We start from the raw sequence: 16,948 nt of genomic DNA, 5'->3' as shown, positions 1-16,948 counted from the left end.
GAGCTGTTCCTGGTGGGACATTTAGAGCACGTAGTGGGGCAAAGAATTTTCGGTCACAGTTCTCTGTAGAACAGAGCACGAACCAGATAAATTACTTCCGGTCACTACGTCCGACGGGATACTGTTATGCGCGTACCTGGGCAAAAGACTTCCTATCACTTTCCCAGTGGGACACTATTGAAGTGAGCACTGCAGTAAAAGACTTCCGGTACCTATCCGCGGGGGAATACTTTTAAGGGCACACCAGGGCGAATGGCTTCCGGTCACTGTTCCCGGGAGGTTAGTATTAGTGAGAGCACCGCAGTAAATGGTTTCCGGTCGCTGTTCCGCTCAATGACCATGGCAATGTCCAGGAACTGTTCTTGGTGTCACGCCGTTAGAGCACGTAGCGGTGCTAAAATTTGTGGCGCTGTTCCTGGTGGGACATTTAGAGCACGTAGCGGGGCAAAGAATCGGTCACAGTTCTCTGTAGCACAGAGCACGAACCAGATAAATTACTTCCGGTCACTACGTCCGACGGGATACTGTTAGACGCGTACCTGGGCAAAAGACTTCCGATCACTTTCCCAGTGGGTCACTATTGAAGTGAGCACTGCGGTAAAAGACTGCCGGTACCTATCCGCGGGGGAATACTTTTAAGGGCACACCAGGGCGAATGGCTTCTGGTCGCTGTTCCCGGTAGGTTAGTATTAGTGAGAGCACCGCAGTAAATGGTTTCCGGTCACTGTTTCTGGGGAATAAGCGGCGATTCCGTGGGGAGGGTGGTGGCCTGGAGAATTGGGGCAGGGGTTGGCAGCAGACCTGGGAGGGTTAGGGGCATGGGGGGCGTGGGTCCCTGCTGCAGCCCAGTACTCTGGAGACTACAACGCCCCTGGTGCAGCGCAGTCTCGTTTGGGAGGTGCCTCATGCACAGCAGGGAACCTATTCCCACGCATCCCCTTTACTGTGACGTCAGCACCTCCCCGCCACTGCGCAAGCGCTGCCCTCGGCTCGGACTTTCTCCAGTCTCCCCTCGACAACGCCCTGGACATGGTAAGTTCCGGTTAGGCCTCGCAACGGCTGACGGGAGGAGGAGTCAGCGGTGGGGGGGGGGGAACTACCTTTCCCACAATGCACCGCTTTCGTCCGCTGACACCCGGCCACCCAGCCAGGTTCTCCGCACCGTAGCGCGGCGTCAACCCAGTTTGTGCACATCGGGGGGCACCCGCTGTGACATCAGCTGTATGTGGCAGAGGCCCCTCCCACCCACTGAGCTGGGCATTGTGCCCCTGGGTTGGACACCCCTTGGCACAGACCAGACCTCCCCCTCCTGCCACTGAGATGCGGTGCCCAGAATTGCATGCAGTATTCAAGGTGTGGGTGTACCAGAGATTTACCGAGAGGCATTATGATATATGTGACGACTTGGGCCCATGCGTCTGAGTTGCCACCTCGTGTACTGGGATTTCACGTGGGTTCCCGCTCCCTGCTTTGCTGAATTAGGGTCTCTGGTCTCTTGCAACACACCCCACACAGGTAGGGCCACACTCCACTGCAGACACAGACTGAAGTCAGCTCTGTGTGAGAGGACTGCCCCAGCAGTCACGTGCACACCCCTTTGGGGAGATAAACCCCAAATAATACTGGCTTGCGCTGTATAGAAAAATTTGTACGGCACAAGCTCATAAAAATCCACCCTCTTCCTCAATGTCAAAAGAGATGTGCACTAATTCTTCCCCCCCACCTCCCGTTATGAATTGCACAAACTGGGTTATATTATAAACAAGAAATAAGTTTATTAACTACAAAAGGTGAATTTTAAGTGAGCACAGAAGATAGCAAGCAGATTATTAAACACATGAAACAAAGCACTCAAACTTAGTTTGACACACTAGATAGGTAGGATACAAATTAGCAAATTCTCACCCTGAGTGATGAACAGGCAGGCAGATTTTTAAGGCACACGTTGGCTTGGCTTTCCCAGGTTTTCATATATAGTCTAAAGCTCTTAGCCTGGGACCATCACTTCTCACGGTTCAGTTTTTGTTCCTCAGGTGTTTTGCTGTGACCTGGTTCAAACAGTTCCCACTGTATGGAGCTATCTGACCTGGGTTGAACAGTTCTCATTCTGTAGAGCTATCTCTGAGAGGTTTCTATTGCACACAGTTCCTGGGGTAATCTTTATGATAGTGGCTTATTGAAGAAATGCACACAAACAGTTTGGTCTCATCCAATGTAGCACATTTGAAATACAGAGACATAGTCAATATTTCTAGCTTCAGATACAAAAATGATATATGTATACACATTGGATAAACACATTCAGAAAATCATAACCTTTCCACTGGTACCTTACATGAGCCATCTTGCATAAAGTATATCTTAGTTATACCATATTCATATCATAACCTTATTTTCATAAAGAATATGGGGTATAACATCACAGTATATTCTGTCTTATCTATCCCTTTCACAATGGTTCCTAACACTGCTGGCTTGTCAGGTGCAGAGAAGGACAGAAACAGTAATGATTAGGGGTATGGAACAACTTCCTTTGGAGGAGAGACTAAAAGACTGGGACTGACCTAGTTAGAAGAGACACAACAAGGGGGGGAGATGAGAGGTCTATAAAATCAGGGATAGTGTGTAGAAAGTGCCCACAGATTTCTGCCTCCCATTTCGCACAAAGGTTTTCAGATTGAGAGGCGCGCCTCCCTAGGAGCTGGCAGATTGGAAGCTGGTGGAAGCCACCTGGCCCCTTGGCTGTCCATGTTGTGGGAGCCTGGGTGCTGGTTGGCTGCCTGGCAGACCTCCCTGCCCTACTCCTCGAGCCAGCTGCCTCTGTATAGCCAGACGCTCCCCAAGCAGGGTGGGCAACCCAGCTCCGAGCCTCTGCCCTGAAGGATTCTGGTGCTGGCTGGTGACATCCCCTGGACCTGGCCCCTGCCCATGGAACCTGGCTGCCATGAGATGCTCCCCAAGGTGCCCCCTGTAGTACTCATCCCCCTTGGGTACCTGCCTCTCAGCAGCCTGGTCGCAACCTGGTCACTGCCTGGAGACCTGCTATTGCAGCCAGATCACTCTTTCAGTAAGATATACATGTGATGGATGGCTCTTGTTGAAAGCATCTCATGGTGGTTAGAGGTCAGTCCCCGCTCAGTGCAGAGGGGTATTGGGAAGGGAGCCCAGGCCCACTGACTCCACTGGGCTCTGGCCCACGGGCCTCTGATAGTTACCAAAGGTATGGCACCCAAGAATGTCTGAAGGCTGCCCTCCCTGAACTACTTCCTCCCCCCGATTGTCCAAGTTTTGATGTGTGTAGTAAAAAGGGTAATGAACAAAAAGTACTTATTGCGCCTTCAGTCTGGCTGGGCCTTGGGAGGCTCCTGCAATATTACTGCTCCCTGACTCACTAGCCTCATTCTGTTTCTGAGCTGTGTCTAGCTTCCTTTCTTAGTTCCACCTCCATCTGGAGCATGTTTTGCAGGTGCAGCTGGGCATGGTTGTCTGGGTCCAGAGTTGCTCTCTAACCTCTTCAGTCTTAGTGTGGACTTTTATACACCCTGTCACAGTGCACACATGTATAGTGTGCATGCACACGCCACACCCCCACCCCATGTGCACTGTAGCCATTCTGGGAGGTGGATTGTCTGCTCAGGCAGCATGGGATAGTTTGGTTTTGAAGGTTTTGAAGGCAGGTTTTGAAGATGAACGTTTTAATTCTGTAGTCCATAGGGACTCAGTGAAATGAGTGAGAAACAGATGATCATATGCCTATACTGTTAAACTGGTAGGCTACTGCATTCTTACCCAACTGGAGCTCTTTTTCATAGTTAATTTTTACAACCCTAGGTCCACTGTGTTGTATTCAGCAAGCCTGGAGGTTATGTTATAGGTCACTGTGTTGAGAAAGGAAGTAGGGAATAGAGCACCTCCTCATGATGTGGATTAACTGTTGTGCTGCACTATTTCTGAAGACTCTCGTCTTCCTGTTTTACAGTTCATATAATCATAGAATATCAGGGTTGGAAGGGACCTCAGGAGGTCATCTAGTCCAACCCGCTGCTCAAAGCAGGACCAATCCCCAATTAAATCATCCCAGCCAGGGCTTTGTCAAGCCTGACCTTAAAAACTTCTAAGGAAGGAGATTCCACCACCTCCCTAGGTAACGCATTCCAGTGTTTCACCACCCTCCTAGTGAAAAAGTTTTTCCTAATATCCAACCTAAATCTCCCCCACTGCAACTTGAGACCATTACTTCTTGTTCTGTCATCAGCTACTACTGAGAACAGTCCAGAGCCATCCTCTTTGAAACCCCCTTTCAGGTAGTTGAAAGCAGCTATCAAATCCCCCCTCATTCTTCTCTTCCATAGACTAAACATCCCCAGTTCCCTCAGCCTCTCCTCATAACTCATGTGTTCCAGTCCCCTTATCATTTTTGTTGCCCTCTGCTGGACTCTTTCCAATTTTTCCACATCCTTCTTGTAGTGTGGGGCCCAAAACTGGACACAGTACTCCAGATGAGGCCTCACCAGTGTCGAATAGAGGGGAACGATCACGTCCCTTGATCTGCTGGCAATGCCCCTACTTATACATCCCAAAATGCCATTGGCCTTCTTGGCAACAAGGGAAAACGGTTGACTCATATCCAGCTTCTCATCCACTGTAACCCCTAGGTCCTTTTCTGCAGAACTGCTGCCTAGCCATTCGGTCCCTAGTCAGTAGCGGTGCAATGGATTTTTCCGTCCTAAGTGCAGGACTCTGCACTTGTCCTTGTTGAACCTCATCAGATTTCTTTTGGCCCAATCCTCCAATTTGTCTAGGTCCCTCTGTATCCTATCCCTACCCTCCAGCGTATCTACCACTCCTCCCAGTTTAGTGTCATCTGCAAACTTGCTGAGGGTGCAATCCACACCATCCTTCAGATCATTTATGAAGATATTGAACAAAACCGGCCCCTTGGACCAACCCTTGGGGCACTCCACTTGATAGCGGCTGCCAACTAGGCATGGAGCCATTCATCACTACCTGTTGACCCCGACAATCTAGCCAGCTTTCTATCCACCTTATAGTCCATTCGTCCAGCCCATACTTCTTTAACTTGCTGGCAAGAATACTGTGGGAGACCGTGTCAAAAGCTTTGCTAAAGTCAAGGAACAACATGTCCACTGCTTTCCCTTCATCCACAGAACCAGTTATCTCGTCATAGAAGGCAATTAGATTAGTCAGGCATGACTTGCCCATGGTGAATCCATGCTGACTGTTTCTGATCACTTTCTTCTCCTTTAAGTGCTTCAGAATTGATTCCTTGAGGACCTGCTCCATGATTTTTCCAGGGACTGAGGTGAGGCTGACTGGCCTGTAGTTCCCAGGATCCTCCTCCTTCCCTTTTTTAAAGATGGGCACTACATTAGCCTTTTTCCAGTCGTCCAGGACTTCCCCCGATGGCCATGAGTTTTCAAAGATAATGGCCAATGGCTCTGCAATCACATCCGCCAACTCCTTTAGCACTCTCGGATGCAACACATCCGGCCCCATGGACTTGTGCACGTCCAGCTTTTCTAAATAGTCCCGAACCACTTCTTTCTCCACAGAGGGCTGGTCACCTCCTCCCCATGCTGTGCTGCCCAGTGCAGTAGTCTGGGAGCTGACCTTGTTTGTGAAGACAGAGGCAAAAAAAGCATTGAGTACATTAGCTTTTTCCACATCCTCTGTCACTAGGTTGCCTCCCTCATTCAGTAAGGGGCCCACACTTTCCTTGACTTTCTTCTTGTTGCTAACATACCTGAAGAAATCCTTCTTGTTACTCTTAACATCTCTTGCTAGCTGCCACTCCAGGTGTGATTTGGCCTTCCTGATTTCACTCCTGCCTGCCCGAGCAATATTTTTATACTCATCCCTGGTCATTTGTTCAATCTTCCACTTCTTGTCAGCTTCTTTTTTGTATTTAAGATCAGCAAGGATTTCAGTGTTAAGCCAAGCTGGTCACCTGCCATATTTACTATTCTTTCTACACATCGGGGTGGTTTGTCCCTGTAACCTCAATAAGGATTCTTTAAAATACAGCCAGTTGGTGGAAGAGTGTTTGCAAAGTCCAGTTACCATTGCAGTTTATGTTAATACTGAATTGCATAGATGCTAATGAAGTGTCAGCTTTGATTTACTGGCAAAAAACTTCATTAACACAGTGTTAAGGTTGCCCAGAAGTGGCTTGTGCCCTTCCAGAATGTCAAGTTCAGCAAAAATCAAGCCTTGAAAGTCAGGAACTACAGCATTAATGTTCATATGAATGCAATCTTAACTCTTCCTCCCTTGAGCTGGCAACAGCCACTGGGAATTATCTGCATGCATTCCAACTGCATTCACTCTATTAGGTGTAGCGGTACTGAATAGTGGAGACATTAGTTGGAACAGCTAGGTAGAGGTTTGATTGTGATATGAGGTGATCTGGGGATTAGTCTGAAGAGCATCTCAGAACTAAATTTTAATATAAGATCTGGGTCTGAGGCGCCTGCCTTCCCCCTCTCTCCTCCCCTGCATATGTTTGATAAAAGGAAAGAAGTGAATGTGTATTCTCGCTAGATCAAATATGCATAATTTCAGCATTGTGTTCTGTAGGTTGTGTTAGTGGCAGGGCACGTGGGCTGTCATGTGCTCTATTCGCTGAGTGACATCCGCTATCTGTAAAGGCAGAGTGCAACTTGTGTGCTTTGGGCACTTTAGGTCATCACTCAAAGAGGGCAAAGTTAAGATTGCATTGTTGTGTATCTTAATGCTGTAGTTTCTGGTATTCAGAGGTTTGAGTTTTGCTGAACTTGGCATTCTGCAAGGGCATCAGATACCATCAAGCAACCTTCATTCTGTGTTAAGAAATTTTTGTCAGTGAATAGTGTATATTTGCAATGAAGTAGCAACTAAAGGATTTATAAGCTGAAATCTTAATCTAGTTTTTCAGAGAATGAAGTTGCATTACTGTTGTAAGAAGTAGGTGATTGTACTCTGAGTGAAGTGCACATAATGGCAATCAATATAAACTAGGGCTGTCAAGCGATTAAAAAAATTAATCACAATTAATCGTGCTGTTAAATAATAGAATACCATTTCTTTTAAATATTTTTGGATGTTTACTACATTTTCAAATATATTAATTTCAATTACAACACAGCATACGAAGTGTACAGTGTTCACTTTATATTTATTTTTTATTACAAATATTAGCACTGTCAAAACCAAAACAAAAATTTCAGTTCACCTTATACAAGTACTGTAGTGCAATCTCTTTATCATGAAAGTTGATCTTACAAATGTAGAGTTACATACAAAAAAGCTGCATTCAAAGTAAAACTTTAGAGCCTACAAGTCCACTCAGTGCTACTCTTGGTCAGCCAATCACTCAGACAAACAAGGTTGGTTACAATTTGCAGGAGATAATGCTGCCTGCTTCTTGTTTACGTCACCTGAAAGTGAGAACAGTCGTTCACATGGCACCATTGTAGCTGGCGCTGCAAGATATTTACGTGCCAGATGCGCTAAAGATTCACATGTCCCTTCATGCTTCAACTACCATTCCAGAAGACATGCTTCCATGCTGATGATGGGTTCTGCTTGATAACGATCCAAAGTAGTGCGGACTGACGCACGTTCATTTTCATCATCTGAGTCAGATGCCACCAGCAGAAGGTTGGTTTTCTTTTTTGGTGGTTTGGGTTCTGTAGTTTCCGCATCAGAGTGTTGCTCTTTTAAGACTTCTAAAGCATGCACCACACCTCGTCCCTCTCAGAGTTTGGATGGCACTACAGATTCTTAAGCCTTAGGTCGAGTACTGTAGCTATTTTTGGAAATCTCACATACATGAAATATATGCAGAATGTGGGTAAAACAGAGCATAAGAACATAAGAATGGCCATACTGGGTCAGACCAAAGGTCCATCCAGCCCAGTATCCTATCTACTGATGGTGGCCAATGCCAGGTGCCCCAGAGGGAGTGAACCTAACGGGTAAGGATCAGGATCTCTCTCCTGCCATCCATCTCCACCCTCTGACAAACAGAGGCTAGGAAAACCATTCCTTACCCATCCTGGCTAATAGCCATTAATTGACTTAGCCTCCATGAATTTATCCAGTTCTCTTTTAAACCCTGTTATAGTCCTAGCCTTTACAACCTCCTCAGGCAAGGAGTGCCACAGGTTGACTGTGCACTGTGTGAAGAATTTCCTTTTATTTGTTTTAAACCTGCTGCCCATTAATTTCATTTGGTGGCTCCTAGTTCTTATATTATGGGAACAAGTAAATAACTCTTCCTTATTCACTTTCTCCACACCACTCATGATTTTATATACCTCTATCTTATCTCCCCTTAGTCTCCTCTTTTCCAAACTGAAAAGTCCTAGCCTCTTTAATCTGTCCTCATAGCGTTCCCGTTCCAACACCCCTAATCATTTTAAGAAAAGGGCAACTAACCTTTTCCAATGCCAGTATATCTTTTTTGAGATGAGGGGACCACATCTGTACACAGTATTCAAGATGTGGGCATACCATGGATTTATATAAGGGCAATAAGATATTCTTCATCGTATTCTCTATCCCTTTTTTAATGAGACATACAGCAGGAGACATATGATTCTCCACCTAAGGAGTTCAGTCACAAATTTAACTGACACATCACGAGCATGGAAGCATGTCCTCTGGAATGGTGGCTGAAGCATGAAGGGGTATACGAATGGTTAGCATATCTGACATGTAAATACCTTGCAATGCTGGCTACAAAAGTGCCATGCGAACACCTGTTCTCACTTTCAGGTGACATTGTAAATAAGAAGCAGGCAGCAGTATCTCCCTTCAGTGTAAACAAACTCGTTTGTCTTCCCGATTAGCAGAATAAGAAGTAGGACTGAGTGGACTTGTAGGCTCTAAAGTTTTACACTGTTTTGTTTTTGAGGGCAGTTATGGAACCAAAAAATCTGCATTTGTAAGTTACATTTTCATGATAAAGAGATTGCACTACAATACTTGTATGAGGTGAATTGAAAAGTACTATTTCTTTTGTTTATCATTTTTACAGTGCGTATATTTGTAATCAAAAATAATATAAAGTGAGCACTGTGCACTTTGTATTGTGTTGTAATTGAAATCAATATTGAAAATGTAGAAAAACATCCAAAATATTTAATAAATTTCAATTGGTATTCTAGTATTATAAGTGCAATTAATCACGATTAATATTTTTTAGTTAATCGCATGAGTTAACTGTGATTAATTGACAGCCCTAATATAAACTAAACAAGCCAATAAGATAGTTATCCTAAGATATGTAAGGTGCTTCATTGTTATAACTTAATTTTGGTGAGCCACCATTGGGATGAGTAGCAGCTCGAGCACTCACCGCCATGGCGCCTCCTGCTGGTTGTCCAGTAATTAGCTCGATTCCAGCCTCTGAACGCCGCCTGCTGGCCAGTGTCTCTCCTGCCTCATGTCCCGTATCCCTCCTGGACCCTGGTGCCCCTTACCTTGGGATGCTGCCCCACTTCAGTACCCCTACTTTCTGGGTCTCCCTTCCCAGGTGAACTCCCTCCCCCTATACCTGGGCTTCTGAGATTCTTTTAATCCGCCTCTCCAATCAGAGCATGCTCGGCCGGCCCAGTGTGGAGTTTATATATCTCAGCATACTGACCCAGATCAGTTACAACTCCAGCAAGACAATGCAAGCTCCAATGACTCATTGGTCAACACTTTCATCAGGGAAGCTGAGCAGAGACCCTCCAGCTCAAGAACAAAGGAATGGAAAGTGGGGCATTTGTTGGTGCTGGAAGAAGCTTGGAGCTCTCTCACCTGGGAACTGAGTATGTAAGGAAGTGAGAGAGAGAGAGAACCAGAGATGGCCTCCATTGCAGTTTGACTGGCTCATCATGGCACTGGCTTAACTGCTGCCTCTCTTGGCTAACCTAAAGATTCCTATGCTATGGTCCAGTTGATTAAAACCCAACTGTTTTGAAAACACCACTTGAAGTGTCACTAACTATTTGATGCAGTGCATTAGTCCCTGAAAAGTGTACAAGTCTCTGCCAGGAGTCTCTCTCAGCTGGACTCATTGAACGGAGCTCACAGTGTGAAGCAGGAGTGCTGAAGCCCAGAGGTTCAGTTTTTAGACAGTGAGGCCACATGGCCTATCCTGAAGAAAGACTGGGACCCCTTAGGAGTCTGGCACATTGGAGGGGTTCCTCCAAGAGATTGTTCCAAAGCTGGGGCATAGCATCCAAATCCTGTGGATTCTTGATAACCCTCTCGGAAGTTTCTTTCAAAATGAGGGTTGAGACATGTTGGCAGGGAAGTCTGTCTAGGAAATTCACCCTGCTGCTGTCACCCTCTAGATTAAAGAGAGCTATCAAGATGACAACTTACACTAGCAGTAAATTCACACAAAAATGTGAAAGTTTATAGTTACATGAAGATTAGTTGCAAATATGAAAATTAGCTTATTACATAATATTTATAAATCACCACATGGAGCTGCAGAAAACATAGGAGCTATGTACTGCTTATGTGCTACATCACAGGGAGGGAGGTGAAAACCTCAAGCTACTCCATAGCTGGGTTATGAGAGCCCTAAAGATAGGGGGATAGGTGATCAACTGTCTCTGCCTGATCCTAACCAGCAAAGGATGGTTCCCCAGAGCCACTTAGGGCATCCCAGAAGAGGGGAAGGGAACCAGTTATGGCTCCTTGATTCCATGGTTCCATCCAGATTTGAGCAGCCTGGAGACAGTTCTAACATACACCAGCTGGCTGTTATCCCCAAAGGACCATAAATTAGTTGGGGAATAGCCAGAATGCAGCAAATGCCAACCACTTTCCCCTCCCAGTCTCCAAGATGCCTTTTGCCAACCTAACATGCCCCCTGTGCTAAAGGCTTTAGGAGAAGTGGTGCAGAATCAGATATGCCAGCTCTACACCTGCTGGAGATTCCCAGGTAGTCCCCAGCAGGGTAATTAGGTTCTCTCTTCAGTTCCCAAAGGAGGCAGAGCATCTACCTCAATGTGTAGAGTGTGGCCCTTCTTGACTTTTGAGATGTTTGACCCGGAGGCTGAAGAGGTTGGATATCAATATTGTAAACTATACAATGTTTTCACAAGTTCTCAGCCCCAACCCCATTAAAAATTGCAATCCATGTCTTTAAACACAAAAGGAAAACAGCAAATACATTCCTCCCCCACCCCTCTTCTGTCACCTCCAAAATCAAAGCAGCCAGGCTGCAAAAAATAATCTAAAAACCACCCTGTGGCCTACCCCAAGAGTCCCAAACACCACAGTCCTCTCCAACACCTGTTTGGAAAGACTGGTTTTACTGTATGCCTAGAAGTCAATAAATGTGGGCTGTCATATCAGAAGAGGAGTATTTCAAGTTGCAGCGTCTCATAGAAATGGCACTGCTTTCAGTCCATTCCATCTCTTCCCCAATCAGCCCAAGATTCTCCTCGCACATGCACACATTTGTTCTCTTTCCCTCTCCTATGAGGCCACGAAGAAAGAGGTTTGGGGCTGCCAGAGCTTGGCAGTTAGCGGAAGCCACTGCAGCATGGGAACTGGGTTGTAGCTGAAAGTACTAGCCATGCCAGAGAGAGGAGCCACCCTGACCCATCTACCACTGGCAAAAAGTGCGCCCCAATTATCAGCTGCATGTAGAAGAATCAAAGAACAACATTTTGTTAAGGAAATCGAATGGGAACTTTTATTAAAACATATACAGTTCTGAACCAGTGAGGTTACAATAATTCGACCAGTTTCTAAATTCTGACACCTCCTCAGCCAAGAACCCGTTTCCAGACGAAGCACAGGGTAGAGCTACAACATTAGTTTCAACAGTTATCTTTTTTTGTTCCTAGTCCCTTCTAGCCAATAGGAGCACAGCAAACAGAATCACAGAACTGGAAGGGACCTTGAGAGGTTATCTAGTCCGGTCCCCTGCACTCAAGGCAGGACTAAGTATTATCTAGACCAGGGGCGGGCAGACTTTTTGGCCTGAGGGCTGCATCAGGTTTTGGAAATTGTATGGAGGGCTGGTTAGGGGAGGCTGTGCCCCCCCAAGCAGCCAGGCATGGCTTGGCCGCTGCCCCCTATCTACCCCCCCTGCTCTTTGCCCCATCCAACCCCGCCTGGGACCCCTGCCCCATCCACCCCAGCACTCTGTCCCCTGACCGCCCCCGGAACCCCTGACTGCCCCCACCGCCCCATCCAACCCCTCCTCTCATTCCTGACTGCCCCCCCCCCGGGACCCCTGCCCCCATTCAACCCCCCTGTTCCCTGCCCTCTGACCACCCTGACCCCATCCACATCCCTGCCCCCTGACCACCACCCCAAACTCCCCTGCCGTCTATCCAACCCCCCGACTCCCTGCCCCCTTACTGTGCTGCCTGGAGCACTGGTAGCTGGTGGCGCTACAGCCATGCCACCCAGAGCACCAGGACAGGCAGCCACCGCACAGCACAGAGCACCGGGTCAGGCTGAGCTCTGCAGCTGCACTGCCCCAGGAGCTCGCAGCCCTGCCACCCAGAGCATTGCGCTGGCAGCGCAGCCAGCTGAGGCTGCAGGGGAACAGCAGGGGAGGGGCCACGGGCTAGCCTCCCGGGCCAGGAGCAAAGGGGCTGGGCAGGAGGGTCCTGCCATAGTTTGCCCACCTCTGATCTAGACCATCCGTGGCAGATGTGTGTCCAACCTACTCTTAAAAATCCCCAATGATGGAGATTCCACAACCTCCCTAGACAATTTATTCCAGTGCTTAATCACTCTGACAGTTAGGAAGTTTTTCCTAATGTCCAACCTAAACCGCCCTTGCTGCAATTTAAGCCCATTGGTTCTTCTCCTGTCCTCAGAGGTTTAGAAGAACAATTTTTCTCCCTCCTCCTTGTAACAACCTTTTATATACTTGAAAACTTATTAGACCACTGAATGGTCTGATCCATGAACAACGAACTCACCCCAATTTTTAGTTGCTGGATCACTGTATTGGATAACATACATTTAAAACCCCACCCGATAAACAATTTAAAAAAAATTACTCTGTAATTTTGGTAAAGTTACACTGCTTGAAATTTTCTTTTTCCTTTTCCCAATGCTCATTTGTGAAATATTGGCTCTAAGGGCTTATTTAGATTAGGAATACTTGCACAGGCGTAACTACAGTACTCCTGTTTTACACTGGTGCAAAATCCCCATCAGTTTAACTACATCTGTGTAGTTACACCAGTCCGGGACAGGGGGCATAAGACACACAGCACAGAGTCTGTATACTTTTAGAATCTGGTGATAAAGAAGGGGGACTAGGCAGCTGAAACTAATCTGCAGTACAATATCTCAGTCTGATATCCTGCTTATTATAATAATCACAGCATTTATAGAACACATTTTTAAAGCATATTGCAAACATCAATTCATTTAATAGGGCACTAATTATTGTACACAATAAGATAAAGCTAACATAGAATAGTAGCACAGACAGGTTTGTGTTCTTCACAATACTAGAGATAAAATTGCAGCAGCGTGGGTTTTACTTATCAAACCAATGACTAGGTGCATGCAGGGCTAGAACTGGAAACCCAAACGTAGTTTTTCAAGCCCTTTTGGATGAGTACTGTTACCATAATCCCTTCTGGTTTTAAATGTGTAGGATTTGTGTTCACTCAGGTACTTTACAGACAATTTTAGAGTATATAAAACATCTGTTTTCATCACAGGGAAGGGAAAAGAGCTCTAGCTGCTCCATTTTCTGCTGCCTTTCAATATTTACATCTGCCTGAGCTCATTTATAATAAATTCCCATCACCAACAAACAGTTATTCAAGGAAAAGATAATCCGCTCCTCCAGTCATTCTACTTCACCATAAAGAAGCAAAAGGAGGGCACAAGCCTAATTTTTAAAAATATCTTCGGCAGGCAACTTTTAAGCCAGAGAATTTAAATGAGCAATGTGCATTGTGTCCAAGTTAATGTTTTGTGTCTTAATTTTTAGACTTTCCTTATGTTTCTATATTTAAAAATCACATTCTTTAAACAGGTTTCAGAGTAGCAGCCGTGTTAGTCTGTATTCGCAAAAAGAAAAGGAGTACTTAGAATCATAGAATCACAGAGTTGGAAGGGACCTCTGGAAGCCATCTAGTCCAACCCCCTGCCCAGAGCAGGACCAATCCCAGCTAAATCATCCCAGCCAGGGCTTTGTCAAGACTGACCTTAAAAACTTCTAAGGAAGGGGATTCCACCACCTCCCTAGGTAATGCATTCCAGTGTTTCACCACCCTCCTAGTGAAAAAGTTTTTCCTAATATCCAACCTAAACCTCCCCCACTGCAACTTGAGACCATTACTCCTTGTCCTGTCATCTGCTATCACTGAGAATAGTCTAGAGCCATCCTCTTTAGATCCACCTTTCAGGTAGTTAAAAGCAGCTATCAAATCCCCCCTCATTCTTCTCTTCCGCAGACTAAACAATCCCAGTTCCCTCAGCCTCTCCTCATAACTCATGTGTTCCAGTCCCCTAATCATTTTTGTTGCCCTTCACTGGACTCTTTCCAATTTCTCCACATCCTTCTTGTAGTGTGGGGCCCAAAACTGGACACAGTACTCCAGATGAGGCCTCACCAATGTCGAATAGAGGGGAACGATCACGTCCCTCGATCTGCTGGCAATGCCCCTACTTATACACCCCAAAATGCCATTGGCCTTCTTGGCAACAAGGGCACACTGTTAACTCATATCCAGCTTCTCATCCACTGTCACCCCTAGGTCCTTCTCTGCAGAACTGCTGCCTAGCCATTCGGTCCCTAGTCTGTAGCAGTGCATTGGATTCTTCCATCCTAAGTGCAGGACTCTGCACTTGTCCTTGTTGAACCTCATCAGATTTCTTTTGGCCCAATCCTCTAATTTGTCTAGGTGCCTCTGTATCCTATCCTACTTGTGGCACCTTAGAGACTAACAAATTTATTTGAGCATAAGTTTTCGTGAGCTACAGCTCACTTCATCCGATGAAGTAAGCTGTAGCTCCCGAAAGCTTATGCTCAAATAAATTTGTTAGCCTCTAAGGTGCCACAAGTACTCCTTTTCTTTAAACAGCATCAACTAACAGAATTGTAGTTTGACATTTGATTTCTTTTGTAAGAATATGGGGAAAATAAAAAGGAGGACTTGTGCATTTATGTGGCTATGCTCCTGAGTTTTTAAAGAAAATTAAAGACCTATGCCCATGGTAAGGAAGGCTTGGTAAAACTCTTCTGGCCTCTTAAAAGTCATCCGAAAAGACGCAGGTCTTGTGGTGGGGTTTTTTTCCTGATTCTCTCCATTATTAAATCTATTTCAAATTTTGCCTAATCTCTAGTTGCAGTGTATCCCCAGACTGCACAAAATGAGGTCCAAACACCTTTTCTAATTGCCACACAATGCAAGGAAAATGAATACTTTGATGTAATTAATTTTTCAGTTAACACATTGCCTATATCATCATTTTTTCCCCTCCCTCCAATGTACAGTACAGCATTGCAGTTCTAGTATATGTACAAGCAGTTCAAAAACAGAGACACAGGCTAAGCCATCTATTAACATGTTTCCAGTTTTCATTAGTATTTGTTTCCTAACCATGCAAATATTCTGGAACTTCAGTTCAAATTCCTGAAGAATTTGGGAGATGTTTTCCCTCCCTTTCTTCAGCAAAGGCGTATCAATATTTCTTCCCCCGGGAACGTCAACTGTTAACGTCTTCCTCCTTCCTCTTGTCTAAAAATAGAAAGTGACTTTACTGCCACAATTCTCAGCCTCAGAGCTTAGATTACCAAAGAGATTCCAAATATACTGTACTGCCCTAGGACTGGCTCTGGTCTCTGTACATAACTGATGCCTAATAGTTGAAATAAGGATGTTATCAATCCTATAGTGCCTGTAACTTAACCATCCTTTAGAAATAAGGACTATTGTGCTAGCATGACAAACGGTTACCTACCTTTCGTAACTGTTGTTCTTAGAGATGTGTTGCTCATGTCCATTCCATTCTACGTGGGCAGCATATTGGTTTAGTGGTATTAGCACAGGAGAGGGAATCAGGAACTCCTGAATTCTAACCCTGACTGGAGATCCATCTACTTTTGTGACAATGGGCAAATCATTTAATCTCTGCTTGAGTTGCTCTATCACAAGTGTGCTGTGATGATTAGTTAATAGACCAAATTCTGCTCTGATATACCAGTGCAGTCCCACTGACTTCAATAAAATTGCATCAATATATCAGAGTAGAATTTGATCTTCTTGTTGTGGAATGGTTTGAAGAAGCACAGCATCATATAAAGGTTTCAGAGTAACAGCCGTGTTAGTCTGTATTCGCAAAAAGAAAAGGAGTACTTGTGCACCTTAGAGACTAACCAATTTATTTGAGCATAAGCTTTCGTGAGCTACAGCTCACTTCATTGGATGCATACTGTGGAAAGTGTAGAAGATCTTTTTATACACACAAAGCATGAAAAAATACCTCCCCCCACCCCACTCTCCTGCTGGTAATAGCTTATCTAAAGTGATCACTCTCCTTACAATGTGTATGATAATCAAGTTGGGCCATTTCCAGCACAAATCCAGGTTTTCTGTCCCTGAATAGAGACTGGGAGTGGCTAAGTCATTATGCAAGGTAACCTATCTCCCCCCCCCGAGACGTTCTTGTTAAACCATGGATTTGTGCTGGAAATGGCCCACCTTGATTATCATACACATTGTAAGAAGAGTGATCACTTTAGATAAGCTATTACCAGCAGGAGAGTGGGGTGGGGGGAGGTATTTTTTCATGCTTTGTGTGTATAAAAAGATCTTCTACACTTTCTACAGTATGCATCCGATGAAGTGAGCTGTAGCTCACGAAAGCTTATGCTCAAATAAATTGGTTAGTCTCTAAGGTGCCACAAGTACTCAGCATCATATACAGTAAGTACTAAGTATTATTTTATTAA

At 45.3% G+C, this 16,948-nt stretch overlaps 1 protein-coding gene across 2 annotated transcripts in view; it reads left to right on the top strand.

Annotated features, from left to right (window-relative positions):
• Positions 1–380: 380 nt before the first annotated feature.
• The window catches only part of MPP3 (membrane palmitoylated protein 3), a 109,739-nt gene continuing 93,171 nt past the window's right edge, over positions 381–16,948 (top strand). Inside the window, exon 1 of one of the 2 annotated variants that reach the window (XM_043536907.1) lies at positions 381–682. The gene's annotated coding sequence lies outside the window, so the exon portion shown is untranslated. Of the gene's footprint in view, positions 683–817; positions 1,033–16,948 lie in introns of those variants that run through there. The other variant, XM_043536906.1, reaches the window with a different exon arrangement.

This window comes from Chelonia mydas, chromosome 27 (genome assembly GCF_015237465.2).
Source record: "Chelonia mydas isolate rCheMyd1 chromosome 27, rCheMyd1.pri.v2, whole genome shotgun sequence".
In the NCBI taxonomy this organism is placed as follows: domain Eukaryota; kingdom Metazoa; phylum Chordata; order Testudines; family Cheloniidae; genus Chelonia; species Chelonia mydas.
Note: the sequence above shows the minus strand (reverse complement) of the source record. Positions and strands in the feature narration are given on the sequence as shown.